General features: G+C 40.4%; 1 protein-coding gene across 13 annotated transcripts in view; it reads left to right on the top strand.

Annotated features, from left to right (window-relative positions):
- Positions 1 to 25,376, top strand: part of MYO1B (myosin IB) — a 186,170-nt gene that overhangs the window by 2,449 nt on the left and 158,345 nt on the right. For 8 of the 13 annotated variants that reach the window (XM_032292597.1, XM_032292605.1, XM_032292601.1 and 5 more), the window contains exon 1: positions 15,048 to 15,434. The exons of the other annotated variants lie outside the window; for them this stretch is intronic. The gene's annotated coding sequence lies outside the window, so the exon portion shown is untranslated. Of the gene's footprint in view, positions 1 to 15,047; positions 15,435 to 25,376 lie in introns of those variants that run through there. 13 annotated transcript variants of the gene reach the window in all.

The raw sequence follows: 25,376 nt of genomic DNA, 5'->3' as shown, positions 1-25,376 counted from the left end.
TGCGCCAGGGCAGCTAACGGAGGGAGACTTTTTGTTGTTGTCTTACCATTTTGGACTTTTCATATATGCTATGAATTGTTTTATAAAATACAACACAATTGAATTCCTCTCAAGTACTCATTGTTCTATACATTGACAAAATGTAAAGCATATGAACATTGCTGCTCCTGGAGATGTGGACAGACAGAGGAATCCTAAGTGGCGGGTCTCTGGTCTCCGGTCTCTGGCCGTGGATGCCTGATTGTGTGATAAAGCTGGCAACAGGCTGCACTCCCTTCACAGGATGAATCATTACTTTGTCAAGCCTAGAGTTAGACTAACTTTCCCTGATTGCTGCACAGTTATGCAAAGCAAGGAGGAAGGTCTGACATCAGTGGGGAAGAAGTGGGGGTGAGGTGGGTGGGTGGTGTTTGGCTAAGAAGGGATCTTCAGCACGTAGCATCCCATGTTTTTAGCATTTGTCCTTCTTTGGGTAAGATTGTCTTCTCTTCTACCTCCCTTCTACTGTTTTCAATAGCTGAATATTTGGATTTTAATTAACTGGCCTAACAATAATTATAGCTATCATTTAGTAAGTGTTCATTACATGCCACGAGTTTTACATATATTGCTATATTCATCGTCACAACAGCTTGAGAAAGTGGGTGTTATCTCCATTTTCCAGTGGAAACTGAGGCCTGGAGGAGTTAAGTAACTTGCCCCTTACACCGTACAGATGCTCCCAGATTTACAATGCAGTTATGTTCTGATAAACCCATCATAAGTTGAAAATATTGTAAGTTGAAAGTGCATTTAATACACCTAATCTACCAAACCTTAAATGTGCCCCAAATGCTTGCATTAGCCTACAGTTGGGCAAAGTCATCTGGCAATACAGTCCACCGTAGGGTATTGGTGGTTTATCCTTGTGATCATGTGGCTGACAGGGAGCTGTGGCTCACTGCCACTGCTCAGCATAGCCATAGAGTATCGTACTGCATATGGCTAGCCCCAGAAAACATCAAAATTCAAAATTCTGAGTACAATTTCCATTGAATGCCTACCATTTTTGCACCAGTGTAGAGTCAAAAAATCCTAAGTTGAACCATTTTAAATTGGGGACCGTCTGTGCTTGTGTAAGGAACTGGTAAATGGTGGAAGTACTATTTGAACTCATTGTAAGTCCATACTCTTTAGGTATCCACTGTAAGGCATGATAACTTCTAATAATACGAATAACAATAGTTTGATTGTCTAGTTGATTAGCCCTTTGCAGATGTCAAATTACTTTCACATCTATGATTGTAGAAGATGGCTCCAAAAACCACTGAGTTAGGTTTGGAAGGCCAGGTTAGGACATTACAACTCTTAGAACTGTATTGCTAAAGAGCTGTATGTTATGGCCTTTTTGAATAAGCTGTAAGTGAGTGAAACTTTATTTTTAAAAAGTTAGACTACCAACATTTAAAAATAAGTTCTTTCTTCCAAACATTTAAAAATGATAGAACAGAGTAGATCTATTGCACTCAAGGTTTTTATGTTTATTGAAATCCATTTTAAGCCCTTTTTATCTTATGGCCTTTAATAGAACATTGCACTTTGCTTCTTAACTGACACCCAATGCCAGAGTGTCTTTTTAGAAGAGAAATAAGGAGGGAAGGAATGTACTTATAAAGAGGAAGTAGGACATCAGAATTGGAAACACTCGCAGCAGCAGGCCATAGATTTTTCCCAGCACATGCTTTTTGTCCTGGCAGTTGCCTTTTAGAGAAGACATTCTTCCTTAGGGAAGTGTCAAGGGTCTTTCTTTACAATATCCTCTGAGATCATCAGATTTCTGAGCTCTGTGGGAACACACATTCCGAATGACTTTTGTGCTCATCCCTTCCCCACAGGGGAAGTGAACTAGTTTAGGCATCTGCATGAAAAGGGAATAGCAGTGGTGTCTGTCCTTAGGGGGACATGGAGAGTGGCACTGGGCAGGTGGTACCAGACCTTGACACCAAGTACAGGAGCAGAATGGAGTTTAACACTTGGCATCATGGATGATTTGTGGATTCCTCTGAATGCTCCTGGGCAAATGGAAAAGTCAATATTGTTTTTGTTTGTTTCTAAGATAAGAATTTGAAGACTGGAAGTTCTGCCTTTACTTGTTTATTCAAGCTAGGACACCATTTGGGATCTTCAAGTTCTTTGGTATAGGTGACAGTAACTTTAGTCTCCTCAGGCTATGAAATTCTCCTCCACTGGATGTTTTAGCTGTTTGCCTCTGGAGGGGAGGCAGACACATGGTTTGCTAAGCTTCAACAGGTGAGCACCTTCCAGCTTACCATAAGCAGCGCAGAGGAGGAAGAAGGATGCTTCCCAGCATTTGGTAGGTCTTTGACATTCTGAGCATCTTCTTCATCATTTCATATTTTAATAAGCACACAGGTCATGCAAAGCAGTGCATTAGACACATTTTAAAAGGAAGAAAGGAAATCCATTGTGCCTTCAGAGACGTCATAGCAGGGCAGATGGATGCATCCCGAGAGTGGATGTTGGTGAAATGAAGAAAATGGCTGTGACATCTGTGGTGATCAAGCCCAGGGGAACACTTGCTTTTGAGACAGAAGCTGAGAGCAAACAGAAGCGAGAGAGTGGAAGAAAACTGAACACAGGTGCCAGCTTCTTCTCTGACTTAGGTTTTATTTCCTCCAACCTCCAATGATGTGAAAGGGTTTGGGTTCAGAACCCTGACTGAGGTCCAAAAATGATATATAAACTACCATTCTATGGGAGAAGGTTTGAATAGCAGTGTCTTCCCTGGTGCATGGCAGGTCCTTGCTCTCTTCTCCGCATACCTGCCAGCATCCCGTGTTCAATATGACTGTCAGTTCACCCCCACTCAGGCTGTTAATAGACTTCAGGCATATTTGCATTTTAAAAGGCTCTTGTGGACAAGACATGCTAAGTCTCCAAAGAATGAATCATTCATATTGCATTTTGGGATATTATTCATGCTACTGTTTATTAGGCATTGGGTGCTTGCTTTGTGATAGGCCTCATGCTGGGTACTTTCTGTAGGTTGATGTCCTTCTCATCACTATCATTTAGTAGGAGATATTTGTAGATGAGGGAATTGAGTTACTAGCCCAGAGATCAAGGCTCAAAGACCACTCGCTTCCCAGAACAACAAAATGCCACCAGTTAGAGTGTACTGTGCAGCTTTGAATGAGTACTGTGAAGCTTTGGGCAAGTACTTTAATTCTTTGGGTGAGTACTTTGATGCTTTGGTTACTTTTAAGGAGTTCATTTTAAGGAGTTAGAGGGAGAGCCCACCCCACTGTCTGCCTCCTTCCTGGCTTGTTTCCTTTGTCACCTGGAGTCAGGGTTCTTGCGGGTGTCCTTGGCTGGTCCAGAGCTAGGAGAATGGTTGAACTGCTTCTCAGTTTGTCCTTTTCTGGGTGTTCTGGCTTCCCAGTCCTGCGTCATTCTCCTTCCCCAACTGAGGGAGACAAGATTCAGCCTGCCAGTGAGAGACTGAGTAGCCTGTCCCTTTCTTAGCCCCCACTGGCCATGTCTTAATCTTCAGGAATCGATTGTCATCTGGGAGTTTCAGGAGTTTTTCTGATCTCTGGTCTCCAGTCTGCCTGCTAGCAGGCATCCAGCCTCGGAGCTCATGATCTTTGATGTGTGAGAATGCCGCGGTGTGGGTGCCATTGCAGAGCAGAGCTGGGCCTCGGGAAGAGAGTTGGTGTGCAATCTGTACTCTTTCAAGACAGACAGATTTAGACATAGCAGAAAAGCAAAAATTGACGTTCTTCTTTTGCTTATCAGATAAGCAACTGGTAAGTTTCTGAAAATGCAAGGTGCCTGCCTTTCCTTGATAACTTAGAGAACCTTAAGAGGAAACCAAATCTCTGCCTTCCGGGGACTTTCAGTCCAATTCTTCCTGGACTCAAGATGCTTTAAGATTGCACAGATGGCTTAATTTTGCTGTGTTAAAATGAAAATGTATTAATGTAGTTCAGAATTGTACATTACAGGTTTTTAAAAAAAAGAATGCAATATCTTTAAAGATTTTTTGGAAAATTGAATTGAAAGAACAGTGGAACAGATTACTCGTTATTGGCATTATAGCATGTATACACATCATTTACCTACTTAATCTTCACTAGTTACGTGAAGGCATTTTTACACTGCAACCACAACAACAAAGCTCCACAAAAATACACGAAGAAAGTTGATAGCAAGATTCCTTAAAATCACTTATATTTTCCAGTGTACACCTTCTTTCTCCTCCATCGTTGCTGCTTCTCTTTAAATTCTGTATTAGATCCTGAAATGCTATTTGTGATGTTTAGATTGCAAATATACTAGATTCCTAGCTGATCATTTTTTTCCCTTATAAGTGCTTCAGAGTGATTGGTCACTGTTTCATTCATTTTAGACCCACGGTCTATATGCTTTTACAAAAAACTTAATTTTCATAGACATTGGGCCTATGCCAGTTTGCATGGCTTGTTATTTTTGTGGTCCTCATGTAATCGACTTACAGTCCTAATAGGTAGATCACAGTTTTGAGCTACTCCTGATACAGTGAGCTATCTAGGAAAAAGTTATCACTTGCTGGAAAGTTTCAAAGTGCTGAGAGCTATTCATAAAAGTATGTGAACTGCCACATTGGTCAGGTTCAAGGCTTATCTGCCCTAGTATTCTGCAGGTATTCTGTGACATTCAGGGAGGAAAGTAGAGTTAGACTTCTTGTTGTCAGCTTTATAAAGGTTCGTAGATGTCTCCTCAGTATATGTAATTTCATGATCTCTTAAAAACCTCTCATCCACCTACGGAAATTCATCTTGAATTGTTTATTTTTATCCTAGATTGACACATTTCACACTTTTCTTTAAAGGTAGAACTTGATTATATTGGTATTTTTATTTCAATTTTTCAATTTTTGGAGTGGCAGAATGTTGTTATTGAAAAAGATCTTAAAGGTCTCCATTGTAACCTCTTCATTTGTACTTGAGATCTGCTCAACTCCTAAAGTTAATAGGGACAGATCTGAGAAACTGACTCCAAGTCCTAACCTCTTGCTTATTTTCTTTCTAGGGGGATATCTGTCTCTCCAAACTTCTCTAAATCCAAATTTATTACCTCTTACCTAATAGATGGTTCCCTGTTGACTTCACTGTTTGTGCTAATAGCCTTTTCATCACCATCTTGACTTTGGATTCTAGAACATCGCCTACTTCCCCATTTTCTGTGACCCTTACATTCTTCCTGTCAGTCACTATGTCTGATTTATTGTTCCCCCTATCTTTGCCCTTTCTTTGCAAATCCTCAAGCCCCCATTCTGGTTCAGACCTTTAAAAGGCTGAGTTACTGGAATGTAGTGTTACCCAAAGTGGGTTGTTCCATAAAAAATTAGTAAGCTGGAAAAAAAAAAAAATCCTACCCATAAAGTTGGTAGATGTTCCTGTAAAAAGGGTTCCTTGGCCAGGTACATGTTAGAAGGGTTGGTTTAACAGTGTTTCAAATAAGTTTCTTTGGAGAAGAACTTCTCCTGGCCTTCATTTGTGACTGTGTACTGTGAATTCCCAAGAGAAAGATATAGTATTCACATATCCCAACTTATTTCACCATTGTACCACGTTTCGGGGGATCATTTTGTAGATTACACTGCCGTAGTCACTTCATTGTACCTTTTTTGGTTCCATCACTGCCTGGCTTCCTGTGTGAATGTGGATTCCTTGTGAGCCGTACTTGGTTCACTCTCAACTGTGTCTTGAGCTTTCGCCTTGTTGTTCTGAATCATTCCTTCACCCTGGAAGCCCCTCTCCCCTATCACATTGGCACATCTTTCTTGCCCAGCTTTGTGCCCATCTTCTCCGTTAATTTTCCCAGTCTCAGGATGCCCTTGTTCTTCTGAACTCACAATAGTGTTTCACAACTTAAGAGAGAAAATACTTGAATCACAGCGAAATCTTGAAAGTAACCTTACACACTCATATAGTTAAATTATTGGAATTCCCACGAACTTCCATTTTCCATATTTGCATCACTGGATGCATCACGTGCACATCCCGTTCTCCTCTGTTTCCCCCCACAGGTTAGTTTGCACATATGTTCAACAAGCTTGTCACTTGTGGGGCTTTTTTCTTTAATTTTGTGTTATTGGAATTGTGTTGCATTTAAATAGAAATTCAAGGAGAATTGAAGTCTTTATGGCTTTACAGCTTCCCATCCACAAACCTCATAAACTTCTTTAATAGGTCTTTTATGTCCTTCAATGAAATTTTATCATTTTATGTGTAAAACTCTTTCATACCTACCTTTTATTAGATTTGTGCCAAGGTGCTTCATGCTTTCTGTGGTCAATCTGAATGAATTATTGAGTACATTTCTGGTTAGTGTTGCTGGTATACAAGAAAGAGATTGATTTTGTATTTGTTTTTAAACAAATAGTTTAAAAATAGTTCTTGATTGATCAAGTTCACATCTAAACCTGTGTTTGCTATGGGAGCCTGCAGTTCGGTGGCTTTTCTAACAGAGCACAAAATAACTTAGCCTTTATTGAAAATGTCATAATTCACTTTAGTTATTTTTCTTTTTAGAGGCAGGGTCTGGCTCTGTTGCACAGGCTGGAATGCAGCGGCATGATCATAGCTCAGTGCTGCCTCAAACTCCTGGACTCAAATGAGCCTCCTACCTCAGCCTCCCAAGTAACTGGGACTGTGACTGTAGGTGTGTGCCTCCATACCCAACTAATTTTTAAATTTTTTGTAGAGATAATGTCTCATTGGTTCCAGGCTACTGGCCTCAATCAGTTCTCCTGTTTTGGTCTCCCAAGTGCTGGGATTACAGGTGTGAGCCACTGCACCTGGCCTAATTTAAAAACTATATGTAATACTTTTAAAAGTAAGGAAGGGGTGACTTCTAGTTATTTAATGCATTCATTTATTAACTCATCAAATGTTTAGGTGCCTAGTATGTTTCAGACACTGTACTAGGTACTGTGTTTTTATTTGAGAGACAGGGTCTTGCTTTATTGCTCAGGCTGGAGTACAGTGGTGCAATCTAGCTCACTGCAGGATCAAACTCCTGGGCACAAGTGATCCTTTTGCTTCCACCTCCCAAGCAGCTAGGACTACAGGCGGCATCTCCTCATCCCACTAATTTTTAAATATTTTGTGGAGACGGGGTCTTGCTATGTTGTCCAGGCTGGTCTTGAACTCCTGGCCTCCAGTGATCCTCCCTCCTCAGCCTCCTGAAGTGTTAGGATTATAGGATTATAGGTAGAGCCACCACACCCATCCTGTACTGAGTTTTTAATGTTGAACAAAACAGATGTGGTTTCTGCTCTCATGAATATGAAGGGTAAGAGACATTGTGGCAATGGACACAGATAAATACATATTCACACATTGGCATAGATACTGTGAAGGAAAACGATGGAGGGCTGTGAGAAACAGAAAGGAAGAGAGAGGGGAATTTAGATTGGGGTACAGGGAGAGCCTGTCTGAGGAAATAAACATTCACACAGCTACCTGAAGGATGATTTGGTGTTAGAGGATGAGGAGGATGGAAGAACTTTTTAGGCAATAAAAAAAGACTCAGAAGCCCCAGGGTGAGACTCTACTCTGAATGATACAAGGATGGGAATCTTAGTGACTGATGATTTAAATCAAGTTATTAAAAATTCTTAGTAATTATCAAAATAGTGGTATTAAACAGTGTTTTACACACTATATGACAAAGTGAAGATATTTATTTTTGGTCAGTATATCCTCCTCATGCGAAATGAAGCTACTTGAATTCAGAGAGCTGCCTCCATGATGAGGCTTGAATGGGGCACTGCCCATGCCCCAACCCCCTCTGCATTTTGAATACTGCCAGTGCTGCTGCCATTGGGTCCTAGCAGCTGCTGGATATTGTCCTGCTCAGAACTTCCTCCCGAGCTCTTCACTAATAGACTGGGTCCTTGCTTCAAGGTCAGGTCAGGTCAGAAGAAGACTGCTCTTCTTCCTGGGAGGGGTGGTGAGCAGGGCCTTCTGTGTTTTTTCCAGTGTCTCAGCCTTCTCCGCTCTCCCTCCACTGTCTTTTAAACACACACAGAGGGCTCAGGCATGTAGTGGGGTGGGATCCAAGCTGAGTTCCACACACCTCATTCCACCTAGAATCCGTGCTCTGTTTGGTCATTGAGGTGTTGCTCTGGGGCAGGCATGACTGAGCTCATGTTGAGATGAGTCCTCTCTATAGTGAAAAGCTGTGTGGTGCAGTGGTTGTGGGCTGGCTTCTGGAGACAATACTGGTTTTTGAAACTTGATTCTTCTGCTTAGTAGCCCTGTGACCTTGGGCTTGTAGTTTAATCTGTGTCTGCCTCATTTTTCTCATCTGCAAAATGTGGGTAATTTTGCAGAGCTGCCTTCTTTGGGTTATAGAAAGGATTAAATGAATCAATACACGTGCAATCTCTGGAACAGTGTTAGGCCCAGAGCAACCACTTGGGGTAGATGACTTGGGGTAGATGTTAGTTACTACTATTCAGTCTTTCCTGCAAATGCGTTCCTGGGGTTCCTCCTCCCCCACACCAGATATTTAAATCTGCTTGAATTGTAGCAATGCACATGATTTAGGATTTCATATGGGGGACTCCTTTGGAAAATATAGAGAGAAATATGGCAAAAAAAGAAATAAAAATGTTAACGGTGATTGCATTAGGGTAGTATATTGGGGTGACTTTTACTTTTAACTCTCTGTTTTCTAAATCTTCTACAATCTGCTTATGTTACCTTTGTACTAATAATGTAATAAAATCGTTTGAAGAAAGAAAAGTCAAGCTGCCAGTATCCAAGTGGTTTGCTAAAAAGGACAGGAGAGAGTGAGAAGCCGGGGTGGGCCTGCTGTGGGGACCTTCACAGGTAAAGTACCCCCATTTATGCTTATAGTTGCAGAAATTAAGTAACGATATTTAAAAGCCTTTAGCAGAAGTATCCCTAAAAGTTAGAAGATGGGGCTATTCCCGGTGAATTCCCTTTATCTGTGAATGGTTGTTTTTCTTTCTGTCATTATTTTCCCTTTTTATTTCTTCCTGTGCCCCCTTAGTGGCCCCTTGCCATCTGTCACTCTCTCATTTGGTCCCCTCTTCCTCCCCCTTCCCCTTGAAAATTCCTCCTTTTGATCCATCTGCTTTACTTGCTGTCATGCAGAAATGAGGCACCCATTTATTGCATTCAAGATAAAGCATCAATTTTATTTTTATTGTAAGTAGATAAATGCAACTTTTCACTCTCAAAAATCTAAATGAAGTTGCCTTTACTTACTTACACCTAGAATTAATTGATTAGTTAACTCATTTGCTGACAAATTAATGAGCTCTGGGGGTCTGTGGCCTCCTAAAAGCACCGGGAATCTTGGAAGCTTGGGTGGCTGCAAGGAATGGAAGATTGAGGGGATGTTGAAGTTAAATTTTTCCTCTTCGCCTATTTTGCATAGGGTTATCTGTGTTGCTACCATTTTGGTCTGTGTCAGAAGTTTTGAACTTTTCCAAATTGAAAGAACAGAATTCTGGAAAATTACTAAAATACATTTTTACAAAGAAACTGTGCCAAATCTGACAAATTTCTTCAAAAGCCCATGATTTTAATCACTGAAAAGTTCAGTGAGCTTTCCAGCTTTTCTTTCATGCTGTTCTTTTTATGTAATTGTGGGTGGAGAAATGGACTTTCCTGCAAAGTGTGTTTATCTACAGGAATTTATTCTTAGCAGTGGTATTTTGTAAGTACCTTAAAAATAGTCCCGACATAAATTTGAAAGAAGGTAGTGGGTTACAATAATGTTACCTGGTATCAGCTGAAGAGCTGTTTACATGAGGAATATTGCTAATTAATTGATGCTGCATAGTTGAGTCTAAAATCTAGTCGAGGTCATTTAAATAAGGGGAAGTAAGGTGATGCCTTTCTATACCTTATTCCACAATTTAGTTTTTTTTTTTTTATCTCCCCTGACAAATGCCTAATTTGAACATATCATAAATATTTATGATAGTTCTTTTTCTGCTTTAAGGAAGTCTGGGGCAACTACAGTAAAATCTAGTTTTATAGAATGTGTATACCTGGACCTTAGCACTGGTTTTTCAAGAGAAGACATCATAGGAATTTTTAAAATTAGAAACAATATGTTTATCACTTAACGATGGGTATGCATTCTGTGAAGAGTGTTGTTAGGCAATTCTGTCATTGTGTAAACACCACAAAGTGGATTTATACAACTCAGATGGGACAGACAGCCTGCTACACACGTATACAGGTATAGCCCACACAAATATAGCCAATTGCTCCTGGCCTACAAACCTGTAAACTGTGTTATTGTACCGAATATTGTAGGCAGTTGTAACATAATAGTTAAGTATTTGTGTAGCTAAACAAAGAAAAGGAATAGTAAAGATATGGTATAAAAGATAGAAAATGTTATACCCATCTAGGGCACTTACCGTGAATAGAGCTTGCAGGACTAGAAGTTTCTCTGGGAGAGTCAGTGAGTGGTGGGTGAATGTGAGGACCTAGGACATTACTGTGTACCCCTGTAGACTTTATAAACACTGTGCTCTTAGGCTACACTAAATTCATGAAACAACAAAGTAATTGCTCTGTGACATTACTAGGCAATAGGAATTTTTCAACTGCATTTTAATCTTACAGGATCACCATTATGTGTGTGGTCTGTTGACCGAAATGGATGCGGTGTGTGACTATGTGCCCTTTTTGAGAATGGCAGCGGTTGTAGCTGCTTGTTAGCTTTTGTCACAGAGCTATAAGATGTTGGCATGACCTTGTATCTTCATCTCATACACACCAATACTGTGGAGGAGGATAAAGTTGTTGAGTTTAACCTAGGCATCCCAAGGGTATGGCATGAGCATGGAAGACATAATGCTGGAACCGCCAGCCCAGTCTTACTACTGGGCACTTGTCGCCAGTTTAAACAACAACACAAAGGTATAGGTAAAATCTTAAAGGGAATTTTTACTAATTTAAGCCATTCGAAGTGACCTGTTTTGTGTCTCATGGACTCTGGGATGTAATACCTGACTGTCTTCTGCAACTTGGATGGAGGAAATGCCCCTTCCTTACCTGGCAGGCAGTGAGCCAGGTTGGACATTTGATTCATAGTCAGCTTCACCTACTCTGTGATTTAGCTTCCAGCTTTACAGTTGCTGCCTTGGCAGCAGCTTGTGCATGGTGATCTTCTTTTCTGACTAGAACAGTTAATAACCCCGGCAGATGTTGGGAGCCCAGTTGTGCACCTGTTTATATGTCCAGTTGGATTTCTTAAAAGAATTAATCAATGTTGAGGATCTCATGCCGAGGGCTACAAGCATAATAGGATTTCGGGGGAAACGTTGTTTTATGGGAGTTTGAGTTGGTATTGCAACAGATGTAGCAGGAGGTGGAACAGCAGCTGAAGGGATGCAGGAATTCTATGGTAAAATGGAGTTTAAAAAGACACTCATGAGCCTACCAGTCTAAAGTATCAACTATGGTCATTTCTGAATATTCCTTTCGAGGCTTTTTATGTGAATGTTTTAAAATATGATCATAATCATAGAGTACATACATTTTCTATATTGCTACATAGTATTTGAAATAAATTTTATAATTATGTATTATTCCATTGAGTGCTATCGTTTTCTGCAACATCCCTTTATTTTGGGGCATTTGGGTTCTTTCTGCCACTTTGCTGTTGTGAATAATACTGCAATGAGCCTTTTTGCACATTTAACCTTTTCTGTATTTTGAGTGATTTTCTGACAGTAGAGATTGAGATTCAGGTGATTGGGTCAAAGATTGCTGTGAATACTTCAATGTCATCAGGTAATGGATAGAGTGACTTGGTTGGTGGGGCAGGGAGAGTTGGAGTCTGGGATAACTCCCTAGTTTCTGGTTTGTGTGTTGTTGGGAATGGTTTACATAGACAGGGCTGGAGATGAGGGGTTCATTTTGGAATGTGGGGCATCCAGACAGTGAGGGAGAGTCAGGGACTGTTGAAATGCAAGGTCCAGAGCTTAGGGAAAAGCCAGGGCCTCGGGTTCAGGTGAAGGGATCATGGGCAGCTACATGTGGCAGAAGGTGTGGATAATGTTAGGATTGCTTAGAGGGTTGAGTGAGAAGAGAGGAAGGCAGAGGACAGAACTCTGGGGAACATCATTCTGTGACAAGTAGAGGATGGAGAAGCACTAAGGAAAATAAGGAGTGTCTGGGGGTGGGATGTGGACAGCCAGGGTTTCCGTTCTTTTCAAGAGCTTACCTTGGTTAAAATAAGACTGAGTGGGTAACTATCCTTGTAGAGCCTGGGGGCAGAATTATTTTGGAGGGTATGATATTACAGTCTTTTTTTCCAGATAGGGTTTTTTTTTTTTTTTTTTTTTTTAATTGAAACTATATAGAAGTTAAGGTTATTCTGTTTGGTGCTGAGTGAGGAGCCTTTACATGCATGGTATTGGGGTCAGGGTTGACTTGTAAGTATGTGTTAAACTCTTTGGCTGTTTGGGGCTTCTAGTATGTATATGTTTACATAATGTTGGTTGTTTTGGGGCTTCTGGAATATATGTCTTTACATAGTGTTTCAGTAGTCTATTGAAATATATCAATATCATTTTTATATAAAAAATATTTTTATTGAAGAGGCTGAATGTTAGATTTCTAAAACTGTGTAAGTCATGAATGGATTTACCATTTAGCTACTTAGAGGAGAAACACCCAGATGTTTCTGGGAGCCTTTGCTTTTTTTAAGAGAGTGAAATTCCTTTTCAGAGAAACATTTGTCTGTGCTGACAATTTGAAAGAGTATGTAATTTTAAATCATGAAGCTCAAATTAATTTTTAATAGTAATTTCTGTGTTTATTCTTTCTATCTTTAAGAGCCAGGTTATAGAATGACATGGGACCTTGTACCCTTGACTCTATGTCTGGTTGTGGATTTGAAGTGTTATTTTTGTGCTTTCCTAAATGACTTAAACACTTATGACTATATATTTGGGTCAGAATAAATATGGTAGTTGGATATACTTTTGAAAAACCAACCAGATTTTTAACCTGGTAATATGATAGTACTGTACATTCTTATAATTGTCTAGACTCCCAGCTTTAGAAAATAGTATGAGCTTTTATTGACTTCCAGACTTGCTGGATTAGTTGGTGTTCCCTTTTCCTCTGTAAAGTGGATCAGCTGATGCCTTAGACACACTGATACTCCAAGCCAGAGGGCTACCCTGTAGTGTGTTCTCGAGTTTCTTTTCCCACCAATTGAGACATATGCTTCTCCAGACTTGACTGTGTTAATTTCCAGACCTGTGCGTACCAGTTGTACTTATTATAGTTTAATATAATAACTTTAAACATGTGCCAAAATAATTGTTTCTGTGAAAATTCACTTGAATGCTTTGGAAATCACCTGATAAGAATGAATTTCCATAAGTGACTGCAGCCAATTTAGGAGTGGCTGAGATAAGTAAAAAATTTGGGGGATCATAAAATAAAAGTATTCTCACTGATATTATCAGTCATTCATGATTGGTGGGTTAAGTTGTGATTATGTGAAACTTGATAGTCTTACTGGCTCAAAGCAGTAATCCATGTTCACACTGTGTGTCCATTGTGGATCGGGGGGGACTCTCAGACTGATGGGGCAGTGACTTCTTGAACATTGCTGGTCCCTGTGGCAGAGGGGACACCTGCTTTGAAGCTCTCATTGGCTGTATGCCTAAATTCAGCAAGGCAGGGTGTAAAGAAGGGGTATGGGGCATTTGTAAAGGGTAATGCAGTCTACCACACATCACTTTCCAGGGCTCTGTAGAGCCTCACCATTCTTTAAAGAAATTGGACTTAGAGGATGATGCCTTGAGGATGGTTTATTAAAAAAAGACCATTGAGTGCTACTACGGCGGACATATACTCAAACAAAAGGCCACTACAACAAAAGATTAGCAATAACTGTATATTTGTAGAGCTTCATTTAAAATGAGATGTTTAGGTATGTATCATTTTTTTTATGACTTTCAAATTTAACTGACTTTAAAAAAATCAACCAAAATTTCAGTCCTTATGCATTTGGATAAGAGAACCTCTACTTTAGTCTTAAACTCTCCTGTTTCTTTTGCACCCTCTATCAAATTAGTTTCCCGCTTTTTATGATGGATTCATCTGTGTTTTCTCTTGGCATATCTCCTGTTTCATTTCCATTAGCATTATCCTAATTCTTGTTCCTCAACTGCTAGATTGGTGTCCCAAGTGAATTCCTTGGTATAATATCTTGCATAGGGCCTGTATGCAGTGAGAAAAAGGCACTCTTTGGGGTAGACACAATCCCACAGCAGCTCAACTTTATTTTAGTCATCATTTCCCCTCCTAGCTGGCCCACTTTTATGCAGTACACAAACTGAACAGCTGTACAGAGCAGTCCTTCTCCCTGCATTTAGTCACTTTCCCAACAAATTCAGACTGCCCATCCTCTGCTTAAGCCTCCTTTAAATTTGTTGTCTCTGTTGTGTTCCAAATCATTTTGGTGGCTCCCTGTCATCTGTATGCAGTGGCTGTCCTCACTTTTTTCTTCCATGGGACCATCACCAGTGACCCTCAGTCTCACTTGTTGCCATCTTGATGCATTGACATAAGTAACGACTGCAGCACACATGCACTGGTTAGGCTGTGAAATGCTTCTCTCTCCCCACCCACCCATTCCCACCACTCTAAAACTATGAGCTCCTGAGGTCTGACTCCTAGTCTAGCCTTGAATTACCTTTCATCCCAGCTTCATTGTTCACCAGGCCCCATACCAACCGTCCTTGGCTACCATTCTGAGCAGCCACCATCTTCTGAATATGTTTTTAAATTTCTTGCTTTACACTTCTTTTCTACTTAATCACATCCTATTCTTTCATCTCTTCAGCTATCCTGTGATTCTTCTGCACCATGATCATAGCTCCACCTCTAAACAGAAATGTTCATCCCTATAGTCCTCCTTTTGAGGTGAATCACATGCCCTATGTGAGCATATTGCATTGGTTGTCTTGCTCTTAAATATTCTTTCCTCAATTAGTTTGCACATGCATGAGAAGCAGTAGATGTGTCTCTCATTTTTCTTCTTTTGGTGTGTATTACTTTGTGTATACCAGGAGCATGGGTCAGAGTGGGAGTTTGTCAATAGAAGAGAGTCCAGCATGTAACTATGATGGACTCTCGATCAATTTTGTATGATTAACTCATATAAAACAGCCCTGGATGGAAGTTGAGGCCGCCTCTTCCTAGCCACAGGATATTGACCTACTTTCCCCTTCTTATCTGTTTGCAAAATATTTGTTGTACTTAGTGTGTTCTCCCTGTCACAACGAATGTTTGTCTCTCTCTTTCATATGAACTGAAGGCTAAAGTGCTAGTTAAATCAGTGGAAAAAACAATGGAGAAGAAAAGTTGGTAAGCAGTTTTCATTTCTAAACTAGAGGGGCCTTATAATTTTGTCATTTAAAAAGAATTCTAGTTTTTCTATCCACCTATTGAGAAACAAACTCAATAAGGGTAGAACTGTAAATTTTAAGTGTTAATGATTTATAAGAATGTATTTTAAAAGCCCCTTTTTTGATAAAGTACTAATAGAAGGAAGTTATCAGGTTTTTAGAAAGTAGTTCACTATTGTATATTTTATTTCTTACTAAAACTTTCTTTGGGAAAGTTTGTTGTATTGCTTAATACATAGTCAAGGCAGTTACTTTAAAAATTAATTTTTCTATAGCTTTATAGTTTAGTAACGTGTGCTATATTCAAGGAGAAAAAACTGTGTGGGGGTGTTATTTGTAGATATGTCTCCTTATATGAATATATGAAATAATTGCTGTATCGTGTAGAGGATGTGGAAATTAGCAGAACTATTCAAATTTAGTTAACATTTATAAATGTGAATTTTATAAACAAAAATTTCAGTAAACATTTTATTTGTGACTTGAAATGATCAGTTATGGCATGCCTTATGAGTTGGTTTGTATTGTCTTTTGTTCTCCATGACTACTTCAGAATGTATTTAGGGATATATAAGAATTATGGTGCCTTTGATTTTAACAGTAATGCTTCCAACATTAGAAAAACTAAAAATTGACATAGAAAATGTTTCCAAATTCTAATACGATTGTTGATTCTAATCAGTGTAGGTAGGTGAAGTAACCTACTACAGCAGTTTAGCTATTTTCTTTAAAAATTCTTTTAAAATGACAAAGTAGTTTTGCCTTTTCAATTTACATTATCCGTGTCTTTTTTGGAACATCTTAGCTATTTTTGTTTGATCAATTCTCAACTAATAAACATTCATGAAATCCCAATGTAAATGTATAAATCTCTCTCTCTTTGTTTACATAGTTTATTAGACTTTATTTTAGTGGATAACTGCTGGAGGAAGCTTCTGAATTTTTATTATTCTACAAAACTTTCTTAAACCTTTAGTATGAAGACACTCCCAAAGATTCACTGTTGAGATTTTTAAATTTGTTTTACAAAATCTAATTGACGTTGTAGATTTTTTAATTTGTAATCTTTAGACTTTTTTTGCTTTCCTAACTAGATGAGTTTTTATAAGTAGCCAGTTCCATTTTGTAGCTAACTACATATTGTAATCACACAGAAAGCGTGTTCAAATGTGCCTTGATGGCTTAACTTATCTGGTTATTCTATGTGTCTCTTTCTGTGCTGTGTATGGTTACACTCTTAATACATTTTATTTTGATTATGAGGTCACAATAAAGAGAGCTGCTTTCCTTTGCCTCTAAGTAAATGTCATTGAGAAACATTCTTGCGGTCTGGCGTTTGCTGGCTTTTTGGTTTTTAACATTTGCTATAACCAGATCCAGGATACATGCTTACCCGAAAATGAGCAAACTCAGTCTTTCCAGAGTTGAGCCTTTTTTTTTTTTTTGTTGAATCAACAGTGTTGGAAGCTGGGACAAGATCTTTGAGGATGATGTGTAACACACCTTTGTGAGGAAATCGAGGCTCGAAGGTGGCACTGTGCCCAGGGTCTCACTGTGAGCTTGCTGCAGAGCTGGGTCTGCAACTTGGATCTTGTGGATGTTTTTTCCAGAACCACTGCAGTAGTCGTTGTAACCTACAGTCTGTCGCAAAATGCCAAAGCTGTTGTTTTCTGGAGGGATAATTTGTTTCCTTAGCCCACAAACAAGAATAGTGCACTAAATTCAGTACATTTCTCTCCATTGTCCCTGGAAAGAACCTGAACGATGGGAAGGCCCCTGTTTTTTTTTTTTTTTTTTTTTTTTTTAAAAGAAGGTTGTTCTGCCTGCTGTACCCCAGGCTGTTTTATGTGAGTGTCTTTGTTCAGAACCAATCTGGAGTGGCCTCCGAAACACAGTAATAGTACAGGGAAGCCTATGTGAGTGCCTACCAGGTGCAAGTCACTGTACTTTTACTTATAACGAAGGAGTCCCTTGAGTGATTGCATGATTTGATCAAGTATAGAGAGAACTGAGAAATGAATCTACAAGTGGTATAAGACTATGGTGAGGATCTTAGCACATGGAGCAAGATTGTGACCCTCTGATTAATAAGCTGATTCATTTGGAAGGGAAGTTGGTTTTCCCCTGGTGGCTGTATTCAATTCAATAATCACCCGTCGTTCTTGGCGTCTGTGCACCCACCAGGAACAAATCAGAGTCAGGCATGCCAGTTATATTAACAGTTTTACGTTCACCTAGGGGTTCCAGGGTCCTCAGGTTTGCCAATCTAAACACACTGACTTCTTGGAATTTTTTAAATCTGCCTCGAAGGAACACATTGAGAAGTCCGTGTGTTATAATTAGCACGTTCCTCTCTACAGCTGAGTTTGTGTTTCTGGATATAACAGCAGTTTATAGTTTTTGGCTACCTTGTCCCTTAGGAACTTGTAGCCCTTTTTCAGACGTTAGCTCATTAATTCTCCTACCAGTCATTGTGAGCTGTATAGCATGATGACAGGTTCCTCTTACAGCTGGGGCTGCATGCTGCACATTCTGGACCTTCTAGGGTTGTGGCAGGTGAGGGCTCTATGTTGAGAGGGTGGAGACGAGGGCAGGGCATGACTTATAGACCCAGCCTCGGGGTGGGGGTTGCACTCTCTGAAGTTGTCCTGCCCTTTGGCAGCCATTCCTGCCATGACTCTGCAGAGCTTCCTCCGGGAAATGACTGTAGGGTCAGTGATGCTGGTGCATTTCCTCCTCGGGGTATTAAACCTCATGCAAGGTCAACTGCAAATGAGGCAACTCACTAGGTTAGTTACCTGGACACATCTTCCAGAAGACAGGACAGAGAGTAGGTGAGCTCTTCGGGGTCAGAAGAAGAAACGGACATTGGAGAGGGTGAAACTCATCTAATAAGTTGGCTCTCTCAGTCAGGCTACATAACAACCCTGTGGAATAGATATTGTTATCCCTGAGTTTTTAGATTAGAAATTTGAATTCCAGAAATGAATTCCTTTGGATTTGAGCCTGGGTCTGTGGTCCACAGCCTGTGCCATACCACACTGGGGTGGATTGAAATGATCCTTTGTAGTAAATTATTGCTGCAAGCCTTCTGTAGTATAGAAGCAAAACCTCTCTTTGAAAAATGGTGCAGTGTTCTGAAGAGCTTGGTGATTTAGGAATTAGACTGAAGGGTATATGTAATAAAATAGGTGTGAAAGACCATTTTCAGACCCGTCAGAAAAGCTTCATCCTCACCCTGGATCTTCTAGAAACCAGCTGGGTCCACTGCTTTCTTTTTTAAAAGAAGGTTTTGCCTGGGATTCTAAGGTCTCACTCCTTGCTCTTTAATTATAAACAAAGGCACTTAGAAATTTTGCCTTTACATCACAAGTGAAAGTTGGTCGCTGGTAATCCAAAACCTTCCATGTTGTTACAGCAGCTGCTGTTATTTTTGACTCAGAATTTCTACTAATTAGTCTAGGTGGTATACTTGTCATTCTCACTTTCCACAGTTGGGCAAAAAAACTCCCCCCCCCCATCACTTTGCGAATTGTAAGGTTCTAAATGCTTTCAGTCCTTAATAACTGATCTGTGCCTAGGGGATTGAGGGTGATTCATTGAGGGTATCTCCTTGTCGATGGCTTTTGTTGGTAAGGCCAGCTTTTCTATACTCAGAACAGACCTCCACCTTGGTGTTTCTGGCCCTTCTCTGCCTATGCGGAGACACAACCTAGGGTGTTAACCCGTGGATAACCAGAATGCCCCTCCCACTCACAGCTTCTTAAGGTTGGAGTCAAGTATGGCATGTGGGCTTCTGTTTGCTTATATCCATTTGTTTGTTTTTACTTCCTGTTTAAATCTATTGTATTTCCTCATTGCTTGGTGATTTGATGTCCTTTGTATTAGCCAGAATTTGAACACAAGGCAACAACATACTCTATGGAAATTGCCCGTAGTTGTGCCTATTTCTTCCATAATCCAAGATTCTGACAAAAGCCGTCCTACTAGCATTCCATTAGACATTTTCAGCAGGAAGCTTTAGCGAAAATGGGGTGGGGAGTTTCTCAATATATAGTTGGCTTTAAGGATTGGAAAATGAACTATAGTTGGTGAGGCAAACGCCGTGAATAGACCTACTTTATATAAATATCTCTAAGCAAGTGTGTAGGTGGGAATGAAAATCAGCCATCACCTAAATCTTTTCACAAATGCATGTTGGGACACCCACTTTCTCCTATGCTTCAGGGAGCCCTGCAAGGCACCCCAGGTGGTTCTGTGTGGCCTGCGAGCCCCATAACCTGTGAGAGTAATGCTGCTTGCGTAAATTGTCCTGAAGAATCCAGTTTTCACCCAGTTTGCCTATTTGGTTGGTAAATACTAAGGAAGTGTCTTGTCCTTTGGCTTCTAACTTGAATCCTTTGTGAAGACATTCCTGGTGTGTCATCGAGGCTCTCTGATGGTCCTTTGCCAGTTATGACCTGGAGCGGAAGGGTAGTGATGATGGAAACTGTCCTGGACAGAAGAATGGGCTGTGCCTCTCTACTGTGCATTTATTTATTTATTTTCTCTACACGTCAGAGCCCTGTGTGTCAGCCACACTGCCAGGCACGGGGCCTTTGTACATTGAGAACGTAAACCTCCTTTCTCCAGGGGAAGAGCAGACAAACAAACTCACAATTGTGAGGGAAGTATTTTGATGTATTAGTCTGATCAAGCTGCTGTAACGAGACATCGTAGACTGGGTGGCTTAAAGAACAAACATTCATTTCTCACAGTTCTGGAGGCTGGGAAGTGGGAGATCAAGTTGCTGATAGATTCAATATCGACGATTTTAACCTGTTTTAAGTGTACCGTTCAGTCACATTAAGTACCTTCACATTGTTGTGCTGCCATCACCACTATCTCTAGAGCTTTTTCATCACCCCAAACTAAAACTGTACCTGTTAAACAGCACTTCCTCATTACCCTCTCTTTCCAGCACCTGGTAACCACCATTCTTCTTTCTGTCTCTATGAATTTGACTATTTTGGGTACCTCATGTAAGTGGGATCATATTCGTACTCTTGGGACTGGCTTATTTCACATAACATAGTGCTCCCAAGGTTCATTGATGTTGTTGCATGTATCAGGATTTCCTTCCTTTTTAAGGCTGAGTACTGTTTTGTGGTTGTACCATACATTTTGTGTATGTACCGTACCATTTTGTGTATGTACCATATTTTGTTTATCCATTCATCCATTGATGGACACTTGGGTTCTGCCTACTCTTTGGCTTTTGTGAATGATGCTGCTATGAACATGGGTGTACCAACATCTGTTTTGAGTTTCCTCTTTCACTTCTTTTGGGTATATACCCAGAAGTGGAATTTCTCAATCATGTAGGGACTCTATGTTTAATTTGCTGGAGGATCTGCTAAAGAATCATAATGCTGGCTGAAAGGCACTAGGGAGTTATTGAAGGGTTTGAAGGAGGGTATGCCTAATCAGATTGTGATTTGAAAAGTAACTTGGGTAGTGTGGGATGGGGGAAAGGAAAGGCAGGGCTGTGGTGGCCAGACAAGGCAGAGAGACCCCTTAGAAGGCTCTTGAGGGCAAGGTATAGAGGTGAGAGTGATCAAGGTGATGCGATCAGTGAGAGAGGTTGGATATGGGGGAGGAAGTGAGAGACAGGGAGAAGCCAAGGATGAGAACTTGGATGGGTCAATTGTTATTTTGTGGAATTTAGAGGGAATAAGAGGTTTTTCTCATTTGTTTTTTTGTATTTTGATGTGGGATGATTGATACAAATTTTGGACACGTGTTGAGATGTTCGACACAGCCAAGTGGTAGAGATGATTGGTAGGCAGGCTGTCGATAATATAGGTTGCTAATTTGGGGCAAAGGAGAAGGTAAGAATAAAGGAGCAGATGGCCACGCAATTTGGCTGAATTTAAAAGTGGTGGGGTCACAATTTCAGCTCCTATGGAATGATTTCACATTCCTACCTTGAAACAGCATATCAAAATTTACAAAACGAGAAAAGGTGGCCAATTCACTGGTTGCATGAAAATCAGTTTTCAAAAGGATTCTAATAAATTCAAAAGGATTTAGACCAAAGCATAAGGATGTTGAATTTGATTTATAGTCTTTTTGCTCATCTCCATTTTCTAGATTTTTTTCTATAGTGCATATGTGTTACTTTTAATTATTAAAAAGGTTACTGAAAATTTCAAAAGTGGCCTATTTCTTTGACTTTCCTATTGGACTGCGAGTTCCTAGAGGGTGATGCCGGGAGGGGGAGGTACCACGATGTTCACTGTGTTCTTAGCACTTTACACCATGCCAGCAACACAACAGGACTCAATACTGTGAAAACTGGTTGAACTGAATTGAATGGAAATTTAATCTAACCTCTCTCAGAGACATGAGATTTGGTGCTATTTTAAAAGATCTAGGAAGGAAATTCCAGTTTTTCTCAGTCCCTTAGCTCACATTATGTTAGGTACTAAACCACATCCTACAGACTTGGCACCTCTTTTGTCTTTGTTTTGCCATCAGGATTTGCTGAGAGTTACTGTGTTCATGAAATCTTGCCATACTGGCCCCATTTTCTTACCTAAATATGTTTCTCATGTTATTCTTAAAAGCCTTAGTGATCTCGTTGGAAGCCAACTGGCTCAGTTCTGTTTCCTGCCCTTTGTTGATAATATGTTTTTGGAGGAATGGATCAAAGTGGCTTGAAGCCACTGTCATTGTTTTGCCTTCTGGTCTGCTGTGACCAAACCAAAGGATGGCAGCTGTGAGGACCTACATTGTTGTATGACTCAGCTGTCAATCGGAAATTTGCATACTTGTTTTCCCTTTGTATGTCATTGAATGGCTACATGTGCAAGAGGCTGTGCACCGTGCTTTTGGGAAATAAAGTTGAATAAGGCGTGATTCTTGACACCGAAGAGCTGATTTTCTAGAAAAGGTGCTGTCATGCATACATGACCACTATACAGGGAGGCTAATGAGTGGAACTGGAGTCAGATAAAACACACTTGTTACTATGTCAAGAAGAGTCCCTGTAGGTGCTGCCTCGGGTACATATTGCTAATGGTATTATACTGCTAATGGTGTTATAATCCATGTGTTTTAAATGTCCTCAATTACAATTACCAAAGCAATAGATAACTGCTTTCACTAAGTATTCCTGGAAATGACTCTTTTGGCTTTGTTTTAAAAGTTCCTTCAAACTAAGGGTAGTGGCTCATGCCTGCAATCCCAGCACTTTGGGAGGTCAAGGCAGAAGTATCATTTGAAACCTGGAGTTTGAGACCAGCCTGGACAATATAGCAAGATCCTATTTCATTTAAAAAAAAAAAAAAAGAGTTCCTTCAAATTTAAAACTACATTAGTGATTTAATATTCTTATTAATCATTGCAACCTCAGCTCTGATTTGTGAATATTCTTTCAAATTCTACAATAAAAGTGTTTCAGTGTGTACATTGTTCTTATTTGTGATACTCTGAGAGCTTCAAATTCAATGGAGGAGCACCAGATAAGATGACTTCATTTTAGCTTATCCTCCATCTCTCTCAGTTATTATTTAATTAATTATTAATTTGGAATAACTTCTTTGTATTATCATTTTGATATTGAATAGTGGAATGACCATGCACTCCACATGGATGTGCTGTTTTGTTTAGTCATCTCTGTGTGTTAGGGGGCTGTGTTGGTGACATATGGTAGGTGGCTTGCAATTGAAGGTTAATGACTAGGTAGAATCATTAAGTTTACATGTAGGCCACAGATGGCTATTTTAAGATGCTATTGGATATTTATGCTGCATTCTCTTGGATTTTGAGTAACCTTTGAAATGCTGCTCACAGTATTTGAAATGGTGTTTTAACTTTGCAAAAGATACCAGTAAATGAATTAGTGTGTGTTGAAATACAGGTAGTAGTTACTTTGGAAGTTCCTGAGATGAGAGTAGATAGGGGAAGGAACCATTGTAATAATATGTTTTGTTTTTCTTGGATGGACCATCAGCTGGAAAGAGCTGGCACAGCCTGTGGAGTTGCCTGGCACCAGTTAGTGCGCTGGTGGCTGGCCTAAATTGGCACCCTTAAAAAGACTGCTTTTCTGGACTAGTAACCCAAACTGAATATACTGCTAAGTCTCAAAATTTTGAAACTAGAACATGGTCTGAGAATTTGTTTCCTGGCCTTGGTACTTTGCAGCTTGCCATAGCTCTTGGTAGTAGAATTCACCTGGGACTAGTAAGAAGCATAAGAAGCAGTAGAGTGGGGTGGTACCTCTCCTGGGCTACATCTGCATGGCAGGAGGGCTTATTTCTTTCTCAGGCCACAGAGGCAGAGGTGGTGCTTGGGATAAGTTATGTCTCTCCGTCTTCCACCTCCAGGCGGGGTGAGTCTCTGAGCAGAGCCATATGTTTTCCTCTCTGGCCTTTCAGACAGTCCAGTTTCACAGCAAGCTTGCCTTTTTCTTGTAAATCCTTAAGAAATAGCCAACCCATATACTGGCATCTTGAATTTTTCTCATATTCTCTAATGTCTCAGGGACAAAGGTCTAAGTCTTTAGATACAGTGGGCCATGGTTTAGTCCACTGTTTCACTGTTAAGTAGCAAAGATGATCATCATGTCAGTCCAAGACAGCAGGTCCTCATGTCCTGTAGCCTGTGCCTTAGGTCAGCCAGTGTTTGCTTTTTGGTGTGTTATTTAGAACACTTCACTTCCTGGTACCAGTCTCTTACTAGGTAAGATGCTTTCTGTTGCAAATAGAAAATCCAACTCAAACAGCTTAGGCAATAAAGATAATCAGCTTACAACACTGAAAACTTGAGAGATGGGACGAGCTTCAAGTGCAATTTGATCCAGAGGTTTGGGATGTCATCAAGGCTCCAGTACTAATAATTCTAGATAATTTTCTTTTTCTTTTTTTTTTTCTTTTGAGACAGGGTCTCACTCTTTCGCCCAGGCTGGAGTGCAGTGGTGCACTCTCAGCTCACTGCAACCTCTACCTCCCGGGTTCAAGCAGTTCTCCTGCCTCAGCCTCCTGAGTAGCTGGGATTACAAGGGCGCGCCACTACTACCTGACTCATTTTTGTATTTTTAGTAGAGGTGGGTTTTCACCATGTTGGCCAGGGTGATCTCAAACTCCTGACCTCAAATGATCCACCCTCCTCAGCCTCCCAAAGTGCTGGGATTCAGGCATGAGTCACTGCGCCTGGCCAATTCTAGGTAATTTTCTTGCCCTGTCCTCTTCCATAAGTCATCTTCTTCTTCCTACCAGCCCTTCCTGTGAAAGCAGAGATGGCTGCGGTAGTTCCAAGTCATGCCATCCAGAGACAGACAACCTTTGTCCTACTATTCCAAGCCACAGTCTCAAGCTCATCGCATGTCCAGCCTTGAATCAGTTACAGTGGCTAGACGATAAGAATATGTTGATTGACTTAGCCTAGATCACATGCTCGTTCCTGGTACCTGAGTAAAATTGGTTTCCCCAGAACAGCATGAATTACTGTGGGGGCTCTTGGAAGGGAGGAGGTAGATCTATAACAGTATGTGTCAAACAAAAAGTATCCCCAGTGCTCTACATACATTCCATTTAACTCTCCTTATAGCCCCATGTGGATTCTTCAAATGGTTTATGGAAATGTGGTGTTAGCAAGTGATTCTGAAACTTGTGCTAAGCACACAACTCCTTCAGAGAAGAAAAACAAATGGATTCTTTTGGTGGAGCCAATATGCCAACTAATTTCATTGAGATGTCGAAGTGAACCAGACCAAGGCTGGAGACGGTGGCCACAATCCCAGAAACTACTGTAGGAAGATACGGAAGTACCCCCACACCTTTTCCTTTGTGTCCTATTTTTACCTTGAGAGTGAGATAGGCTGTCATTGGCTCTTCTCCCAAAGTCCTGAAATGCTAAA

This window comes from Sapajus apella, unplaced genomic scaffold (assembly GCF_009761245.1).
Source record: "Sapajus apella isolate SASKATOON/1434 unplaced genomic scaffold, GSC_monkey_1.0 scaffold28, whole genome shotgun sequence".
NCBI classification, from domain to species: Eukaryota; Metazoa; Chordata; class Mammalia; order Primates; family Cebidae; genus Sapajus; species Sapajus apella.
This window is presented reverse-complemented; position numbering and strand designations above follow the sequence as displayed.